The sequence below is a fragment of the Adiantum capillus-veneris genome, chromosome 9, assembly GCF_014529385.1.
Source record: "Adiantum capillus-veneris isolate H3 chromosome 9, ASM1452938v2, whole genome shotgun sequence".
In the NCBI taxonomy this organism is placed as follows: Eukaryota; Viridiplantae; Streptophyta; class Polypodiopsida; order Polypodiales; family Pteridaceae; genus Adiantum; species Adiantum capillus-veneris.
The window spans coordinates 90,535,677-90,541,181 of record NC_140939.1 but is presented as its reverse complement, the minus strand read 5'-3'; the positions used below and the strand labels follow the sequence as shown (position 1 = coordinate 90,541,181).

The 5,505-nt window shown below is 39.5% G+C and overlaps 1 pseudogene; it reads left to right on the top strand.

Moving 5' to 3' along the window:
• The first annotated feature begins 1,339 nt into the window (after positions 1 to 1,339).
• On the top strand, positions 1,340 to 4,298 carry LOC147450791 (uncharacterized; annotated as a pseudogene).
• The last annotated feature ends 1,207 nt before the right edge of the window (positions 4,299 to 5,505 follow it).

The following is a 5,505-nucleotide window of genomic DNA, read 5'->3' as shown; positions in this document are numbered from 1 at the left end:
AAACGATGCTCAGGATTGGTCACATCAACTCTGTGATGCTTTCTACATGCCTACAACACCAAGAGACATAGCATCCACAGCAACATGGGTACAACCCAGGTGTTGGTGCATGTGTACAGCTCGAGTTTTGGCGCACATGTACATCTCAGATGTTGGCGCACGGGTACAACTCAAGTGGGGCGCCTGAGTCTCTAAGGGATCTGCATCGACGCATATCCCCTTGCACTGATTTAGTTCTTTCTACGTGATTTAACATCAACAATACTTTAGTTCTTTTGTGTGATTTAACCGTCCTACTGCCTTACTGCTCGATTTAACAATACTTTAGTTCTTACTGTCTAATTTAACATCAGCCTTATTGCCTAACGGTCCTACTGCATGATTTAACAATATTGTCCTACTATCTTACTGTCCAATTTAACAACAATGGAACACTCAGTTTACTGCCTAATTTCACAGCAAAATACTTTAAGGGATGTTATGACCATGCTAGACAATTGCCTGTACTTGGAAATTGGGCAGTAGAAATCTAAAAGGGACGAAGAAAATATGAATTTCGTTACTATTCTGCTATTATGTTGCGAGAAGAAATGTCTTTTAAAATCAACTTGCCCATAAATATATTGAGAAAATATGCAGAAAATGAAATGTGTTGCAACCGCGGCAAATAACCTTTGTTGCAACCTTCATTGATTAACACTTTTGGGCAACCATCATTAAGTAATCCTCAAACCTGCCCCCAAGTACCATCGCAAAAAAAGTTAGAACCTTCACCATTCAGCCTCTTATATTGATGGTGTCCAAGGATTTGCATCAACGCAAATCCCTTCGGACTGCATCATAGCTTGATGCCCATATGCTTCTCAAAGCATGAGTAAATAGATTTAACATGTTGTGCAAATAGACCGCTGTAGAAAGTGTCGTAGCATGTGCATTCTTGTTGAGACATTCATTTTTTTTGAGTTAGTTGGATCAATTATTTGCTTGATAAGGAAGTTGTGTGCAACATTGCTCTGTGCTTAAAAATATTGTAGGGATTTGCTTGCTATGTTGGGTCAAGGGCTCCTTTTTGAGTTAGTTGAGAGCTTGTATATGTGCTTGCTGGAAGTTCCAAATTCAAACAAACAAGTGTTGACAAAGCTAAAGAACATGTCTTACTTTTGAGTTGTGATTAAGTTGAAGCTTTTCTAAATGTTTTAAATCCTCAAGTGAGGTGGATACCAAGTATCCTTATGTACTATTTGAAATTTTGTCCAATATACAAAGGAGACCATGGCCAACTTTTTTATTATTTGAGCTCACTAAAACTTATGTCAGAGTTGTTTTCTAAACTCTTTTGTGTCCTTATGGCATTGTTGTAGTCCAAGATCTAGAGGTCGTTCTAGCAGGAGACTACTTGATACCTTGCCAATTGGAACATATGATTCTACAGACCAAATCAGCTCTGTGTCACGCACGGAAATGGGAACGAGTCAGGATTTGCTTGAGAATGATGTCATGTCACTGGAGATGGAACGAGGTTCATTACATGAGGTAGATACCATCTTAGCGGCTGAAGAAAGTAATTTGCAGATAGTTCCTTGGGAGATCAGAGATGAGGTTACTGCAGCTAGTGAGCCAAAAGATGAATCCAATGCATTTACGCATAAAGGAGCAGATATTTTGGCTTCCACTAGACTCTTTAGCTGCTTTGAGTGCCCCACTATCACTCTTTGTCGTCTTTATCCATATGCAAGAGTTTGTGGTTTAAGAGACGATTTAAGTGGTTTGAAGTCAGTTTTTGCTAAAGAAGGCTACATGCAAGAAAAGGGATCCTTCATTGTTTCCTTGTGGACATGTCAGAAAGGAGAAAAAAATGTCATAGATGAGAATTACTTTTCAATTTTACTTTGCAATCTACTTGGATTTTATTTTTTGTTATACATTTGAACAGTAAATCTTATGTAGATGATGTTATGAAGGAGTGGGATCCACTGTGGAATGAGGTTAATGAGGAGTTCATAATGGAGTTGCAAAATAACCCAAAGTTGTCATATTTTGTCGGTCACATGTTTTTTGTTTGGGAGGGAAATCATCGAACAGTGGCATGGACTCAAGCCATTAAAGAAAAATTTTCCACGTCAAAAGATAAGAATTGCAAAATTCTTTGTACTATTATCAATCCTACAAGAGTGCCAAAGATTGCCTTGCTCAGCAATCTACAAAGAATGAACTTGTAATTGCTCTTTGTTGTTTTTGTGAGAACTTGAGTGTTTTTCTTGCCTTTTAAACAAGCATGAAATTTTGAATGATTTTTTTTGTGTGTGAATAGCATGAATTCTCATTCTCTTATCACTACGCATCTTTGGGATGAGATTGTGAATTTTACTCACATTTGTGCTGCCGATTCTAATGTATACTTAAAAGCCCTGCCAGAGAAAGATCAAAAACTGATAGTAGATGTCAGAAATTATTACTCTGAGAGTGAGGAACCTTGGTATCCATTGACACGAAAATATCTTGCACGTCTTGTGTATGATGTGAGTATAATTTTTTCTCTCTTTTATATTAAATACATTCAATTTTGCAATGATTGTTAATTCGTTAAGCTTTCGATAGGTTCAAATGACCAAGGAATATAACATAAGGGCTGGTCAACTATCTTGTGAAAGCTTGGCTAAAGAGGATTTAAAGAAAGAGGAGGAGAAAATTTATCACGACCTCACTACAAAGTATAGTGACAAGATTAAAAAGGTATTCTTTTATGTTTGTACGTTTTGTTGTGTTCATAGTATGGTTTTTAGTTACACACATCTGATGAACATTTTCTTGTATTTTGTAAGCTTCTTAACATTGTGGATCCACACTTGGCCTCGGATTGGCTTGGCAAAGTCTTGTCATTGCGGTGGGGTCTTGGAAGTTGGGAAACATTAGAGAAGATTAACTTAATTGCTATTGTGGATGCTCCAATACAAAACAAGTTGTTATGGTTATCTCTTTTAGAGGCGGACAATCTCACTAGGACAGCATATGGCATCAAAAAAGGAGATGTTGCTTATAGAACGTGAGACTTTTCCTTTTACTAGCTCTTAATGCTTTGAATCAAGTATTAAATTGTTCTTTAATTTGTTTTTGTGTCCACTCAAGCTGGCTTCGTAGGGAGGGTCTCTTGGCTAGGGTCTATGATAGAGCCTCACAGTTGGTGACATATATTTTGGGTACATGTGGAGATATTGTATTGTCAGCTGACTGTACCCTTATGTTCTACTTGAGGAGATAAAGCTTGAGGCTAGGCCATATCTCTTCCATTTGGAGGTATCTTTGGAAATGAGAACAAAAGATGCTGATAAACAAGCCCTCAAAAAATTTGACACTTTGCGTATGGCTGCATAAAGATTGGCATACAGGTATTTTTGTTTCCAAGGCATTATGTATATAAATAAATTTTATTTATAGAAGTGTAAGAATAATGTATTCATTGTCGTTTTTGTCAAGATTCTTGAACTTTTTGGTGTCGTGAAAGATTCTTCCTTCGATTCCACTACTTGCTAGAAAGTGGACAAAATTGAAGATACCTGATTCATGTATGTATTCAGAGTAGTTACATAAGCTTTCTTCGTGGGAGATTGAAGCTTGCCCTTGGTGGATTGACATGGAGAAAGGCCATGTTCAAGCTTGTGAGAGAGATCTCATAGATGCGATTGGAGGTAGTTCTATGCCAGGTTTATCAGGAGCCGTAGGTGCAAGGCTTCCTCCTAGACCGGCTACACAAGTACGAGTACCATCTTCAGGTAGAGATACAAAACCTTATCCACATCTTTCGCCTTGAAATGTATAAACTTGATAATTCTAAAGTATTTTCATTGAGAAGGGATTTCTTGAAAAGGAAGGAAGCTATAGCAGACACTATTGTAGATGAGTTGATGGAGGAGGCTATGCAATCCTCACATGGTAGTACTTCTCGTACTTAATAACATCATTACATTGTATAGTCAGTTATTATGTTTCTTTGTCTAATTTTGTGTCGTTACTTTCTCAGATATTGGTGGATCTTGTCGATTGCGTCTTGTCTTTTCATTTGATTATCCAGATAATGCATGGTCATATTAGACATGATTTTGATCAATGTATTGATGTGACTAGGGACTACATTTCCATTTTTGGAGATTTTTCGTTGGGAGTTAGGTCTTTATCTTGGGCTATGATTCATGAGCATATGCTCAAGGCCCGGCCAAGTGATCTTGTTTATAGGCAAAACAGCAAGTCAGTTGCTTGGGCTGCAGATTTTATTTTCCTCGACCTTCCATATCGAGGATTGATGAGTGGCTATGGTGTCCCACCCATGTGGGATAAGATCACAGAGGATCATGTCCGTGCGGGAATTCATCTTGCATGGAACACTTTATCGGACTTGGGTTGGTTGTTAATCATGGCCTCTTTTGCAGGTTTGTGGTCTCTAACCACTTTAAAGTTTGTATCGGAGGTTCACATTTGAAGTATACAAATTGTTGGAATTAGGGTGCGGAGAAATGCACACAGCTTGGAGAAGACGAAGGAAGCTCAAGGCACACAATAGAGAGTGTGTTATTTAGTGTGCAATGGAAAAATAGATAGCCCTAGAGTGATGGCGTATATACAAGGCACGGGGCAATAAACCTCCTAAAGAGGGAAAAAATGCCCCGGCGGTCCTAGTGTGTTCACCCACATCACTACCACATGTATATGGTAACAAATCACCCCTGGAGTGATGCAATGAATGAGAGCTAGCACATGAGTAAAGGGAAGTGCCATGCCCTGAGGACATGATCAGTCCACAAAGGGGAGTAAGCCCAAAGCTTTGCGGAAAGCTTCGAGCTTCTCACGAGACAATGCCTTTGTGAAAAGATCTGCAAGGTTGTCCTGTGTTGGCACATAAGCCAAGCTAATCTCTCCTCCTGAGAGACTCTCCCTGACATAGTGGTAATGCACCTCAATTTGCTTTGTGCGAGCATGAAAAATTGGGTTCCTCGCAACTGCCAATGCGCTCTGATTGTCAGTGTAGATAGTGTTGGCAGTGTCCTGTCCAACACCCAAATCAGCCACCATAAGGCGTCTGAGCCATACACACTCAACCGTAGCTGTGAAGATGGCCCTATACTCAGTCTCACAACTTGAAGTGGCCACAGTAGGTTGCTTCTTGCTCAACCATGATATACATCAACTGCCAAGCATGAAACAAAAACCACTTGTGGACACTCGTGTGTCAAAACAACCAGCCCAATCTGAGTCTGAAAAAGCATGTAAGTCTGGCGGCAATGATCCCCCCTTGGGATAAAACAGGCCAAGATGTAAAGTGCCACTAAGGTAGCGAAAAATCCTCTTGACACCCTGTCAATGCTTAGACCCTGGGCTATGCATAAATCTGCTGACCTGTGAGACTGCAAACTGAATATCCAGCCTCGTGTTGCATACATAAATGAGGCATCCAACATCAGTTTGGTAAAGAGTGACATCAACAGGATGGCCAGCATCATGTAGACTCAACTT